Source organism: Mesoplodon mirus (genome assembly GCF_964341445.2).
Source record: "Mesoplodon mirus genome assembly, chromosome: 1".
Lineage (NCBI taxonomy): Eukaryota > Metazoa > Chordata > Mammalia > Artiodactyla > Ziphiidae > Mesoplodon > Mesoplodon mirus.
The window spans coordinates 46822057-46837385 of record NC_138976.1 but is presented as its reverse complement, the minus strand read 5'-3'; the positions used below and the strand labels follow the sequence as shown (position 1 = coordinate 46837385).

At 40.3% G+C, this 15329-nt stretch overlaps 1 protein-coding gene across 2 annotated transcripts in view; it reads right to left on the bottom strand.

Moving 5' to 3' along the window:
* Positions 1-6059: 6059 nt before the first annotated feature.
* APTX (aprataxin) overlaps positions 6060-15329 on the bottom strand; it is a 68747-nt gene continuing 59477 nt past the window's right edge. The window contains exon 11 of one of the 2 annotated variants that reach the window (XR_014291749.1): positions 6060-6260. The gene's annotated coding sequence lies outside the window, so the exon portion shown is untranslated. The remainder of the gene's footprint in view (positions 6261-15329) is intronic. The other variant, XR_014291750.1, reaches the window with a different exon arrangement.

The following is a 15329-nucleotide window of genomic DNA, read 5'->3' as shown; positions in this document are numbered from 1 at the left end:
GATCAAAGTGTCAACTGGGTTAGTTTATTCCAAAGTCTCTTTCCTTGGCTTACAGATGGCCGTCTTTTTCTGGTGTTTTCACATGATCTTCCCCCGTGCATTTCCGAGTCCAAATCTCTTCTTAAGGACACCAGTCATATTTAGATTAGGGTCCATCCACGTGACTTCATTTTACCTTAAGTACATCTTTAAAAGGCCCTATGTCCAAATACAGTCACATTCCGAGGTACTGAGAGTTAGAATTTCAACATATGAATTTGGGGGGTGGGGTCACAGTTCAACCCATACAGCTCTGAACCCTAGAAACTCTTCCTCTAAAACATAAACTAACATGAATGAGCAAAAACCAAATTAAGTCAGCACTGAGGAACCCCTGAACTCTGCTGTTTTGGGGTGGAATTAGTCCTGGTATTATACGTGACTTTCACTGCGTGCAGCTGCCAGTTTACCCTTAGACCATCTGAATCATGTAATGAACCATGTCACAAAGGAGTTCCTAGAGTCTTATTGTTCCTGAATCCAGTCTCATGACATGGCACCATGAGCTCTCAGATCCTCCTTGTTGGGCCCTGAACTGATCTTGTAACTGACCTTTGATTCTCCCAGAGTGGATCTTACAAACTGTTAAAGAAAGCATGATTTAATCACTCCTTGAACACTTCTAGACACCCACTGTGAGCATAGTCCCCTTCTCTGCTAGGGGCTAGAGAAAACAAACCCAAGACCACCTTGTGGATTTGTCCCTACCTGCAAATAGCCCTTGGGCTGCTCAGAAGTAACAGCAGAAGGGAGGAGGCTACTCTCACTACATGCACACTTAAGTGTCTGCTGAATTCATAGAGATCATAGCAGAGACAAAATGAAAAGGAAGATACCCCAGACGTCTAATAAGTTAGAGGGCTTAACGGCCTGGCCATAAGCATGTCTCCAGGAGAAACTCCCATTGGTTTTCACGCTTTTCCCTTCCAGGGAACAAGTCACAATACTTTTTCCCAAGTCTCATGCCCTTATCTTTTTATTCTGACTGCAACGGTTTTTCACTAATAGATAGATATCACATTTAAAGCAAATATTTAAAACATGGATTTAAACAAAAGATATTTTGCCACTGTTAGGAGGATCCACATTATGAATCTTCTCAGGGCAAGTTTTCTTCCCCTCCTGCCAATCCAGTATCATGTCTCCATCCCCATCCTCAAAAAAATCAATTTTCAGAAATAAATTTAGGCGTAAATCAAAGTATGCCTGTAGCTTGTCATTTCAACCAATAAAGTAACAAGCATTTGTTAAATGTTTCCCATGTTCTAAGTGTTTGGAGGCACAAAAGAAGCACAAGGAATCTCTCTGGATCCGTTTAAAACCTATTTTGTCACATTGAAAATGTCTCAAAGGTGCCAAAGGAAAAAGAGAGATAGAACTTCAGGAACACTTTTTCCTTTGTGAGCTTTTGAAGCTCATGTTTAATACTACAGAAGAGTTTTTGAAACCTAGGTTCTTAAAGGGGGAAAAAGCAGATAGGCCTGAGGTTTGAAAGAGAGGTTGTAACAGCCACTATGGGGCATTCTTCAGGGAAAACAGTGCTTCCGGTATTTATGAGTTATTCATGAGAAAGGCAGCATCTAGCTGGCTTCCACCGTGGGTGTTCAGGCAAAACTTTCATCCTGGCTGGAAGGCAAGAGCTATAAAGCCAAGTGAGGGTTGCCATGTGTTTCTAGAGGGCAGTTCTAAATTGCAAGAACGTAGAGAAACAGAGGACAGCAGACATCAGAGATAGAGAAGGCTTTGCTGTCTTGTCCACAGAAGAAAATGACATATGTCAGAGGCAGAGCTGCTCAAGGCCTCATTAGTGGAGGTAAGAGGCCAGGGGACCCCTCAATTTGAGAAGATAGTCACAGGAATCGTCTTCTCTACTATAATTTTTAAATCCAAAGGTCAGAATGGTACCACCTCCAGGCTCTGACACAAATAAAACATTCAGAGTTAGTTTGAGACCCAAGAGTATTAAGCAGATGAGGTTTAAAGGTAAGTGATGCACTGAAATAGAACACAGGCATCCCTTGCTTTGCACAGTCCCAAGATGTACAAATTTCAGTTACTATGGTTTAGTTAAATAACACCAGTCATTCAATAAAACAATTCAAATTTCAGTTACCACCGTATATTAACCTGAGTAATCACATAAGATACAAACTTTGCTGCTAACCTTCAGTCCACAAATCATGACATAAGTAACAGATGGGCATCACGATCAGTGACTGCTCACATCACTTCTTTCCAAGGCTGTCAGCAATTGGCCACTATGCATTTGTTATTTCTTTCACAGAGAGTAAAGAGTACAGTTGTGTTAGCTCCTTGTCTCCCAGAGATAAACTCATGAAATATTTTACAAAAAAGATCAAAGTGCAGCAAAGAAACAAAAAGTGGTATAATGCTGGAAGTGAAACTGGATGCAACTAGAGGATCTGAAAAATGGCAAAAGAAAAGCAAAGTAGGATGAGATCTAGGCTTTCATGAAACTATGGTCTAAACTGTGTTGACAAAATTCAATGAATATAAAAAACAAGGTCAAGTTGCTTCCAAATATTTTAGTTTAAATTGTAGCAGCAACAGAAAACCAATTATGGCTGAAATGGAGCACTTACTTCTACTATGGATTGAAGGCTGCAATAAAAAAATAATCTAAATCAGGTCAGCTAGCATTCAGGCCAAAGTATTAAAGTTAGCTGCCATATTGAAAGAAAACATTAATTACAGGGAGACCAAAAAAGAACCTTTTACTGCCAGTAAAAGGTTCCATCATTTCAGATGTTGGCATGAATTGATTAATGTTAACCTATCTGATGAAGTGGTTAGCACAAATAAGGATGCTGCTGTGAAATTTGAACCCAGGTTGTAAGGATTAGTTAAAGCAGGCAGTTATGATGCTCTTCAATATGAAAGTGACTGTGACAAAAGCATGAAGATGTCCCAGAGGAAGTGACAGTAGCAAAAAAAAAAACTCAGGTTAAGAGAACTCTCAGATATTTCATGACATTGAAAGTGCAAAGGATAAAGTGTTGAAAGCTGATTCAGGCTTAGAAAGGATTACCACAATTTGCCAAGGCATAAAGAACCGATACATGCTACAACATGGATGAAACTTGAAATAAGTGAAAGAAGCCAGTCACAGAAGACTACTCAGTACATACTATATAATTCCATTAACATGAACTCTCCAGAGTAGGTAACTCTATAAGTACACAAAGTAGATTAATGTTTGCTTAGGGACGGGGGGAAGGCGGAATGGGAGGGTGATAGCTACAGGTTATGGGGTTTTAGCCATCTGTTTAAAGATATCAGAGAGCTGTCAAAATAACCAGGATTTGAAGGGCCAAGATTCCAAAGAAAAGGGAAGCTCGCTAAAGTGAGTCCAATATTCTGTTTACCTCTTTTTTTCCTCAGGGAAATGATGGGTCTTAGGGTGGTAGAGGCTGTAGGGGGTGAGGGTGGGAGGGCAGGAGGGAGGGTGAGAGTGGTGAGAAGCCAGGCAGAGAATGGATGCTAGAGGCAGAGATACCAGTAATCTCACAGACTTGGGGAGGGAAAATAAAATCGGGGCCTGCCAACACAGCCAGGACTTAAATTGCCAAGATTCCTGAAGAAGGGAGGCCTAGGGAAGACAGTCTCACCTTCACTGATTTCCCCTCAAGGCTAATAAAACTGGCCATCCTTTTAAGCAAGACCAAACAAGAAAAAAGAGGAAAGGTACAGCTTACCAATAACAGAAATAAAAATGGAAACCTCACTACAGAGTTTGCAAACAACAGAGATGCCAATGGAATTATAGAACAACTTTAGGCCAATAAATTTGACAGTTTAGATAAAATGGACAAACTCCTTGAAAAGTAAAACATCAAAACTGATATAGGAAAAAAACATAAAATATGAATAATGCTTTAACCATTAAAGAAACTGAATCTATCATTTTAAAATCTTTCCACAGAGGAATCTCCATATCTAGTTGGTTTCACTGATGAATTCTTCCATTTAAGGAAGAAGAAACAACAATACTAAGAAAACCTCTCTCAGAGAAGACAATCTACAAATTAATGAATTTATCAAATTTGCCAGTAAACAAGGTCAATATATAACAAAAATAAAATACCAAAAATAAACCATAAGAAAATAAGATTTGAAAAATGATATAATAGTAACTCTCATCTCCCCCCTCCCCAATATAGCTCAGATTTAATTTCTTTAAATAATTATCTGATGATAAATTTAACACCTTGGAGGAAGTCATAAAGTCTATATTTAAATAACTGGACTCCTGTTTATCCAACATACATGAATACATGCATGTCTTCCTTTTAGACAGGCCTTCAAGGAAACCCAACATTCCAGGTGCCACAATAGTTCCAGGTATATCTGCCTGAGTTCTGGGAGAGAAGAAAGGAAGGTAAATCATATAGCTGGTACAATTCACAAGCTCACCTTCAGTTCATTTTCAAGGAGAACCCTTGTTTCCAAGGGACACTGATTCTGTAAGGAGACCTTCTTGGGCCTGGTTGGAGAACCTCTAAGAAATGTAGACAAAAGGGTAAGGGCCAGAGGTCAAGAAGCCTGGCTGGTGAGCCTCTGAATTTGATGGAGAGCCTGCTCTCAAGACTGTTAACAGTCCCCTCCCACCACTGCATCAGTGACTGTTTGGAAAAATGATTATAACAAGTATAACAAAGTGCTATTAATGCCCTTAATAGGTAATGAACATACAAATATCAATCCAAAAGACCTCTAAGACCCAAAATACAAGTGGGCAACAATCCTAAACAGAGTTTACAGAAAAAAATATTAATACAAATGTTCAATAACCATCTGAAAAGTGTTTGCCTGGGGTAGAAATCAAAATTAAAATGAGTTATCTGTCTTGCCAAACATATTAGCAGAGATTTTTTTAAATAATCATTTTTACACACAGAAAGAGAGATGGGCATCCTCGTATCTACTGGTTGGTATGTTAATATGTCTTCAAAACTGTAGAAGCCTAACAATAAAAAAGAAATCCAAACAAAGCCAATTCTAATCTAAATGCTATAAAGAAACAAATACTGTGGGGATGGGGGTTGATATGTCCTAGCCCACCTCCTGTCTAAGTAAGTTGAAATGGCTCTTACTTGAAGCAAGTACTGCCCTCCAGCTATAGTATATAGGAAGACTACTATCTTCCTTTATGCTGTTGACCTGGCTGTTCAATCATGAATCAAGGAATGACCTTAAAAGAGAGCAAATCTACTGGAAAACTATGTTAGAAAAAAGAGTTTGGTAGAACATATTTCAGCATTCAGATTGACAACGTACTCTCAATATACCTCTCTACCACACACGCACACATATACACACACATATACACACACACAAATACATACCCACACACACACACACACATTCACACTCACACACACATTCACTCATACTCACATATTACATGCACACATAGTTTCTGAAACTGTTTCTTCCCTTTATTTTCAAAACTTTTCAAAACATACCTCCTCTCAATCCTCTAACTTCTCTTTTTTTGTGGGATCTTTGTTCCTTGACCAGGGATTAAACCCGGGCCACCACAGTGAAAGCACCAAGAGTCCTAACCACTGGACCGCTTGGGAATTCCCTCAATCCTCTAACTTCTTTTCGGCCACTTTCCCCTCTCTGCCAGCTAGTTTTCCTCTGTCTGCCCCAAAGGTTCAGATCCTTGCCTTTCTTCTCTTTAAGGATTACACCTTCTTGCTGAGTGGTCTCAGATTCTACTATTGCTTCAAGAACTATCTCTATCTCAACAACTTCCAAATACATATCTCCAAACCTGCATGAACTTTCTTCACAAACTACTAGATCTATATAGTTCTTGTATTGCCTTCAAATGTATACATCTAAAATGGAATTTTCCTTTCTTATTCCACCTCGTCTACTTTTTATCCTATATTTATTCATTCATTCATTGATCCAACAAACAGTTACCAAGTGTCAGCAATTATTGACCACTCCTTTTTCCAAGCTAGACACTTGAGAATCCACCTTCATTATTCTCAGCCCTTCTCCTGCTCAGGTCAACCATGTATTCTAACTCAGATAGGTCTCTTAGATTTAGCCCTTTCCTTCATCTCCACCAACACTTTAGCCCCGGTCCTCCTCATCTCTTACCAGGATGCCTGCAGCAACCTCCTATATGTTTTCCCTGCTGGTGAAGTCGGTCCATTTTCTGCACAGTTGGCAGAATTATATTCCTAAAAAAAAAAAAAAAATCAGGTCATGACACTCCCTGTTCTTAAAAGCCTTCATAGCCCATAGCAATGGGGTCTGTGGACCAGATGCATGGGAATCAGCTGGGGAGCTCATTAAGCTATTGCTTTCTGAGCCCCAGAGTGACTGCATCCACCCCCTCGAGAGGAGGCCTAAGGATCCCCATTTTTAACGAGCTCCCAGGTGATTCTTGTGCCTGCTAAAGGTGGAGACAAGTTTCTTAGGCAGCAATGCAAGGTCCTCCACCCTCTGGGCCCGGCTGATCTGAGTTCCTTCCTCTCTATACTGTGCACCCTACACATCAGTCACACTGAACTTGTTGCTCTTGCCTAGACACTTCAGGCTCTCCCAGACGTCCACGCCTTTCTCTATATGCCACTCCTCTGCCTCCTTCACCTAGCAAAGCCTGGTTTATCTTTCTCCGTGAATCCTTCCCTGGCCACCACTCTCTGTTCCATCAGAATCGTCTCTTTCTCATTTGTTCTTCCTAGCCTTTTCCTCACACCTTTATCGTGGCCAGGCACTAGCCCTGCTGAATCATAATTTATCTGTTTATGTGGTGGTCTCCCAAATAGCCTATGACCTAATGGTATTATCTGGCAAATTTAAAAATCTTTATAAATGCCTAATGGACTGATAGATTAATTAATTAACTTCATGCACTAGGTCCATTAGTTTATTTTGCCTGGTATGCATTATGCCAGGCTCACGGGATTCAGCTCTGCCTACAATCTACAGTACTATTAGAAAAAAACTAAAGTTTTTTCGTGATCGGGAAAAACCACCATTACCATGTAAACCAGGCAAGCCTCTGGAATTTGAAGGTTCTAACCCTATAACAAGTTAGATCACCAGAAAACTCCCTATTTTAGCCACCCACATTCCTCATAGAATTATAATTTGATGTAATGCCTACTGTCACTGTGATGGTTAATTTTCTGGGTCCACTTGACTGGGCCTTGGGGGTGCCCAGACATTTGGACAAACATTATTCTGGGTGTGTCTGTGAGGGTGTTTCTGGATGAGATTAACATTTGAATTGGAAGACTGAGTAAAGCAGATCGCCCTCCTCAATGTGGGTGGGTCTCATCCAATCAACTGAAGAACTTAGAACAAGAAGGCTGAGTAAGAAGGAATTCCTTCTGCCTGAGTATTTAAGTTGGGACACTTGCCTTTTCCTGCCTTCGGACTCAGACTGAAGCATCAGCTCTTCTTGGGTCTAGAGCCTGCCTGCTTTCAGACTGGAATTTACACCATCAGCTTTCTTGATTCTCAGGCCTTTGTACTCAGGCTGAAACTACATGTTGGCTTTCCTGGGTCTCCAGCTTGCCACATGCAGATATTGAGACCTCTCAGCCTCCATAATCACATGAACAAATTCCTTATACTAAATGTTTGTTTATTTATATACACATCCTATTCGTTCTGTTTTTCTGAAGAGCCCTAATACAGTCACCAAGTGGCCATTTTGAAAGATGTTTCTATATTCTCCCCCGTTGAAAACCTTGTCTGTTAAGCGCTCCACTGAAACGGTTAAACACAACGTGAGTGTGCTGCTGATGCCCAAGTGTATATCACTTCCCTGAGCTCCACACTCATGTATCCCACTGTCCACTTCACATCTCAACTGAGTTGTCTCATAAATAACTCAAATTGAACATGTCCAAAACACAACTCCTATTTTTGCTCCCCAAACCAGCTTATGCCCAGTCTTCATTATCTCAAAAGATGGACTCTCATTGATCTATGTGCTCAGGCCAAAAACTTAAAGCAATCTCAATCCACTTTTTCTCTCATTTCCTTCATGCAGCTAATCAGCAAGTCTTGTTGATTCTACTTGAATCTGAACACTTAATACCAATTCTACCAGCTTCCTCCTGGACCAGCCACCATGATCTCTCACCCAGACTTTTCCCACAGCCTCCCAATTGGTCTCTTCTTCCACTCTTGCCTCCTGCAATGTTCTATTCTCCATACAGTAGCTAGTGGGAACTAGAATTAGATACTTTAAAAGATGACATAACTCCCTGCTCAAAACTTCCCAACAGTTCCCCAATCACACTTGAGGAAAAAATCTAAATCTCTACGAAGCCATACATGGCTACTTTCTCTAGCTTCATCTCCTACCAGTCCCCTGCCACTTGCCCCACCACTGCTATTTCCCCCACCCCACTATGTGCAAGTCTTCTCCAGTATCACTGGTCGTTTCTCAAATATATCAAGTTTTTTCCTACCTATGGGCCTTGGAGCCTGCTGTGCCCTCTCCTGAAATGTTCTTTGCAGAGCTCACTCCCTCTCCTCATTCAGGTATCTGTTCAGATATCACCTTCTCAGACGGACCTTTCTTCCCCTGCCTTCCTAGCACGATCTACCACATTAATTCACTTTATCTGCCTTCGGAGCATTCACCCACTACCTGACGGTACTTTATTTACTAACTTGTTTGTTGACTCTCTCTCTTCAATGAACTATAAACCTCATAAGGTCAGAGAATTAGTTTTTCTTGTATATCTTCACATCCATGGTGTTTGGAACACATATGTACACAATAAATAAATAAATAAATAAATGGGTGGATTCTTCTTAGTATGTAGTACCAAAAAACATTCAGTATTTGCAAACTGATATGTATCCTCTTATGAGACACAGAAATCATATGATTCATCATGTTTCCCTTTTTCCTAACTTCCAGGAAGCCCAATTCTTAATTTTGTACTCAAGCCCAACAACTTACCTTAAATTGGGTTTCCTTTTTACTTATCTCTCCATTACATGAATCTTGATCTTTTATCATTATTGCAACATTTCATAGAGCTATCTTTTATTATAAACCATCTCGATTCCTTTGTGTAGGCAGACTATAAAAATCAATACATACTTGTCCTCTGTTGTTTTTTTGATTCATGTGTGTTAATACTATCTCTCTAACATGACTAAGTTTCTTGAAAGCCGACCTATATATAACTGCCCTTCATATGCCCTCAAGCACATATCAAGGGGTAGAACTTATATTTCTCAATAACATTCTTTTTTTTTCCTTTTAGGTCCCAAGACTTTTTTTTTATTATTTTTATTGGAGTATAGTTGATTTGTGTACAGCAAAGTGGATCTGTTTCAATAACATTCATAACGTACTGACTTCTTCACTCATTGATTGATCAACAGCACAACCACACTTTGGTTACAAGTGAATAAGCTAGGGTCTAGAGAAAATTGTCATTTCCCTTTCAGAAAGTGGACAAAAATTTGTTAGAAGTGAGAGAGCAAGAGTTATGTTATATAAAAGAGAACTTGACGTGGTAAGCTGGACTGGGAGGACATCACAGGCGCAGCTAAGCCTGACACAAAGTTTAGTGGCAGAAAACCTAGAAGAGGTGAAAGGTTCTCCAAGAAAATGCCCTGGTAAACCTGGTGGAGGGGAAGTCAAGTAAGGGAAGGAAAGAAATTTGAGGATGCCTGGAGGTGGGCCTTGAAGAAAAGTGAAGGTATTGATCCAAATCTTGCTAGAGAAATAATGAAGACCCCTTGGCAGAGTGGATGGGGTTGAGGGGAGGCAGGATAATTTGGAATTAAAGGGATGGGAACAGTGAAGGCTTTGTCATTAGCACTGCTTGAGAACTACCTGGAGGTGGGAACCCTAGAGACATCCCTGTGGGATGTCTGATGTCTAGACTGAGGTTAGAGAGACAAGACAGGAAAAAGAGAGAGGGAGATGTAAAGTTCTGATAGAAATCTGGCAGGACTGCCCCTTCACCATTAATTCTTGACATTCAGCAAAAAGCCCAGCACTAAACATGAAGGCCAGCGGGCAGGAGTAGATGCTGGCATGGTGGATGTAGCAACTGTCCCCACTGGCATCTTTCCAGCCCCCGGGCACTCCACATCTTCACAAAACTCTTTGGGAGCAGCTGCAGTGCTAGACAAGGTTTTAAGTTTCTAGGTATTTCTATGTAGGTATTTCCCCACCCCCACCAACATGCCTCCAGAATCTACAACTTGCATTCCTCACACCAGGAGAGGGCCCAAGACCCTCCCCATTAAATAGGATGGAAAAATAAAAATGAAAAGCAGACATCCCACATCCACAGCCTCTGTTTCAGCACCCAGAGCCTTCTACTGGATACTCTGCTCAAACTTTAATGTCTACATCGAGGCCCAGAAATAGCAGGGACAAAATGTGAAGTTTCATCTGAAAATTGTGCCAAATAACTGCATGTTAATCAGAGTAACTTATATAATATGCCAGAGTTTTGTGGGGGTTTTAATGCTCTCAAAATACAGTTATCTGATGCTGAGACACTTACCTATTCCAGAGCAGGAAACAGATGGTAGCTAGTTTCAACATGTGAGGGAGAGCACTTTTGCTCAGAGGACTTTTTGCCCTAACATTGGACCAGACCTAGAACCACTGGCATATTCAAAATCCCCTGTGAGCATTCATTAAATGATGAATTATTAACCCCACCAATAAATCAGCCTACCCTGATGCAAAAGCTGAGAGGTCACTCATAAATCTAATTGGTATATACAGGCTAAATGGAATAAATTCACAATAAATCTTAGGAGAAATGGTCCACTAGCAGCTTGCACTCCCCCCATATCTATAGCGGCACAGCCAGACCCATACAAGATCCACTCCATCATCAACGCGTGTGTTCACTGAACACTTACTATCTTCCAAGCACTATGTTTACATCATCATCTCATGTAAGCCTTCCAAGAACCCTGCAAGGTAAGTACCACTATCACCCCATTTCACAGATGAGGAAACTCATCAAGATTAAGCCTTTGCCCAGTTGGTGGAGCTGGCATTTGGACCCATGTGTTCTCACTCAAGAGCTCCCATTCTTAGCATTTAAAGCTACACTGTCTCCCAAGTGATGGCACAGGGTCAATAAGGAGAGATGCCAAAGTGAGGTACATCGTCCCTCACAACTGCCTCTAAAGAGAAAGAAACGGTTGCAACTGAACAGGGGAAATGGAGTTCACGTCAGACGTAGAGGAGATGGGACCTCTTAAAGCTCTGAGTACAATAACTCTGAATACAAGTGGCTTTGTTTGTTAAATTAAACTACAGTATCAGCTGATAAAGTACTGCATCAATCGTTTTCACTTGAAGCAGTTTATAACATTTGAAGTTTCCTCCTAAAAAACAAATATTTGGGCTTAAGAAAACACCTTCCAAATGATTTCTGGGGAGATGAAACATTTGAAAAGACTTTACCAATTGATCTCAATGCAGAGATACTTTTAAAAACAAAAATTCTAAGCCCTGGGTCTCAGCTCCCTGCAGAACACACAAACACACACACACACCATATTCATCACACACACCTACTACACAAACAATGCACTTACACCACAAGCAAACATACACACACACATGACACACACACTTATCACCAAAAAATACACCATAAGTACACACACATACACCACACACATATATATAATACATATATACCCAACACACAAACCACACATCCACCACATATATGCACATATACTATAAGACACCCATGCCACAGAAATCACACACATACACTCCACACACTAGCAGTAAAGTGGCATGTGCTATTTGTATGTGTGATCCCCTTTGTGCATCCATTTATGGTGTAACTGCACCTTTCATTTTCAATTTAAAGTGTACAGCTCTGTAGGGACAATTGTTTTAAATTTGAGAATGCCTGAATTAAATAACAATTTTAATTAATTTTATAGTCAAAAATGCAGTTCAGGGACTTCCCTGGCGGTCCAGTGGCTAAGACTCCATGCTTCCACTGCAGGGGGCACGGGTTGGATCCCTGGTCTGGGAACTAAGATCCCACATGCTGCGCGGTGCTACTGGAAAAAAAATGCAGTTTACACTAGGAGAAAAAAAAAGTATGGGGCTTCAAAAATTATGCTCTTAAGCCTACTGAGTCACTGTAATTTTAAAATTTTGAATCTGCCACTAGTGGGAGAAAGGAAATCTATTTTGTAATCTGGCACATTCTTATGATGAGTCTCTTACTGTGACTCATGCCATAGGTGCCCTGTGCAAATGTAAAAGAAAATAACCAGATTAATATGTGAGAAGAATTTCAATGATGGGAGAGAGGCTGTTGGGGTGAATCAAGCCTTTCCCACCCTTCACTGACTTGGAGCCCCTCAGAGTGCCCACATCAGGTTAAAACAATCTCACAGAGTTGAGAAGAACTTCATAGCACACCAGCAGAACAAAAGAGAGGATTTTTCGGGCTTCCCTGGTGGCGCAGTGGTTGAGAGTCCGCCTGCCGATTCAGGGGACACAGGTTCGTGCCCCGGTCCGGGAAGATCCCACATGCCGCGGAGCGGCTGGGCCCGTGAGCTATGGCCGCTGAGCCTGCGCGTTCGGAGCCTGTGCTCCGCAACGAGAGAGGCCACAACAGTGAGAGGCCCGCGTACCAGAAAAAAAAAAAAAAAGAGAGAGGATTTTTCAACTTGCCCTGACCTACACTACTCCCTTTGTCCACTGAAGAACACTCTCTTAAACCTAACAGACTATCCTCTATTTCTTTTATTCTCCTAATTAAAAACCTTATGGCTAAACGCAAGTGGCCTCAACTGCCTTCAAGCATAGCATAGCCCTGGGGTGAGGGGCAGGGGTGTGAATGGTGGAGAGAGAAAAGAAGGAAGTCAAGCCATGTAAGCACTGTTATATTTAAAGTAGATAACCAACAAGGACCTACTGTATAGCACAGGGAACTCTGCTCAGTATTCTGTAATAACTTAAATGGGAAAAGAATTTGAAAAAGAATAGATACCTATACATGTATAACTGAATCACTTTGCCGTACACCTGAAACTAACACACTATTGTTAATCAACTATACTCCAGGTACTTTCCTGGTGGTCCAGTGGTAAAGAATCCGCCTTCCAATGCAGAGAACACGGGTTTGATCCCTGGTCAGGGAACTAAGATCCCACATGTTGCGAGGCAACTAAGCCCACAGGCCACAACTACTGAGCTCGCGTGCCTCAACTAGAGAAAGAAAACCTGCACACCACAACTAGAGAGAAGGCTGCACACCGCAACGAGAGATCCCACATGCCTCAGTAAAGATCCCACATGCTGCAACTAACACACACAGCACAGCCAAAAAATAAAATAAAATAAATAAATAAAATGTTTTTTTAATTCTTAAAAAAAAAGCCTTAAAAAAAAAACCCTATACTCCAATATAAAATAAAATTTTAAAAAAAGAAGAAGAAAGAAGTCAAGGAAGTGAATTAATGGGAGATGAGGCTCAGTGGGTTCCTCTATGAGTGGGTTTCTCAAAGGAGGGGTGGGAGTGAAGGAGGTGGAAAGAGCATAGGGCTGAGGAAAGTGGGTGATGCACATAACTCAGAAGTGTGTGCCTAATTCTCAATGTTAACATGTGCCAAATAAGCTTACACTAAATACGTTTTGTACATTGACTTAATGAGTTTGGTGTACTTTTCAATTTGGGGTTACCTATAATCATGTAATTATCTCACCCTATTATTTATTGCATTGTGTTTAAGTTTCAGGTTTCAGGGGGCAAAACCGTTGAGAACTTTTTTTTTTTTGGCTGCACCGAGCGGCATGTGGAATCTTAGCTCCCTACCAGGGATCGAACCATGCCCCTTGCAGTGGAAGCACAGTCTTAAATAACTACTGTACCGCCAGGGAAGTCCCAGAGAACTTTTTCTTTAATTTACTATTGTAGTAGAAATGAGGAATACGTTTTTATATAAATGTTGGTTGCAATTCGCCTTTAAGGAAGGTCTGGGAAGTTTACTGTGAATCATTACGACACTGAACAATTCATTGTTTCCCTTCCTAAAAACCACTTTAAAATAATATAATTTATTATCTAAACAATATAATTTATCTAAACAATAGTTTGTAAGTGCCAGGGACAACAATTAAACAAAGGGTTTATTGTGTGCTACAGGAAAGGAACTAACAGGATTTTTTTAGGACTAAAAATGTTCTTATCTTCTCCCTGGGTGTCAGGAGCTGGAGGATAGTTCAATCAAGGCAAATGCATCTGTCTTGGAGACTTTTCTTGAACCTTCAAAATCTAGCTTTACTGCTAAGTTGACTTCTGTTATTAAGTGAGAAAACTGTATTTCTGTTATCATAATTTTCTTTCTTTCTAAAGATTTATGTGTTTTTCTAACAACCCAGTTGACATAATTTGAAAATAACACATTTTCAAGGTACAGATAATTTCCATGCTCTGTAATCCATTACAGAGCATTAAACTTAGAGAACAATTTCCTTCATTTAAAAAAATTCACATATCCCTGAATAGAAAAACAGAAAATGAGAAATCAAGCCTCTTACAAATATAGATATGTTTTAGGATGAAGTCAGGGATATCCAATATTACAACTATTATTTAATATTGCCTTGAATATTTTGGCAAATGGGAGTGGGAAGAAGGCAATAAAAAGCAACAAGTATAACTATCAGAAAGAAGAAAGAATTATCACATGATACTCTATCTAGAAACTTTGGGAAATCAATCAGAACTAATTAGAACTAATCAGACTATTCACGAAGGGGCTAGTTATGAAACAAATTACTAACTTTCCTTTATATTAGCAATAGACCAAAAATGTGATGAAAAATATAAATCGCACTCCAAGTGCAACAGGATCTCATTATACATAAAGAATAACCACTAGGAATAAACTTAAGAAGAAATGTGGAGGATATAGATTGAAAGAAAATTACAAAACTATGCTGTAAGTCATAAAGGAAGATTTGAATCAAATTGTTTCCAGAGAAGTGCAAGAGCTGTAAGACCGAAGTCTACCCAGGCCCACGGAGACCCCATTCAAGACCAAAACCAGTGACTTAGTGACACCCAAACCTAGAAAACTAGGCTTCCTGCAGGATTCTAGTCATCAGTCATTGGACAATGGGAAAGACACTATGTCAAAGGCATCACCAGGTTCACCTGTCACCATGTTTTAGTGGTAATGAGATTTCACACACACAAAAATACAATCAAGTGGAGTTGGACTATCTCCACGGATTGCCAGGTTTCCTGGGGTAG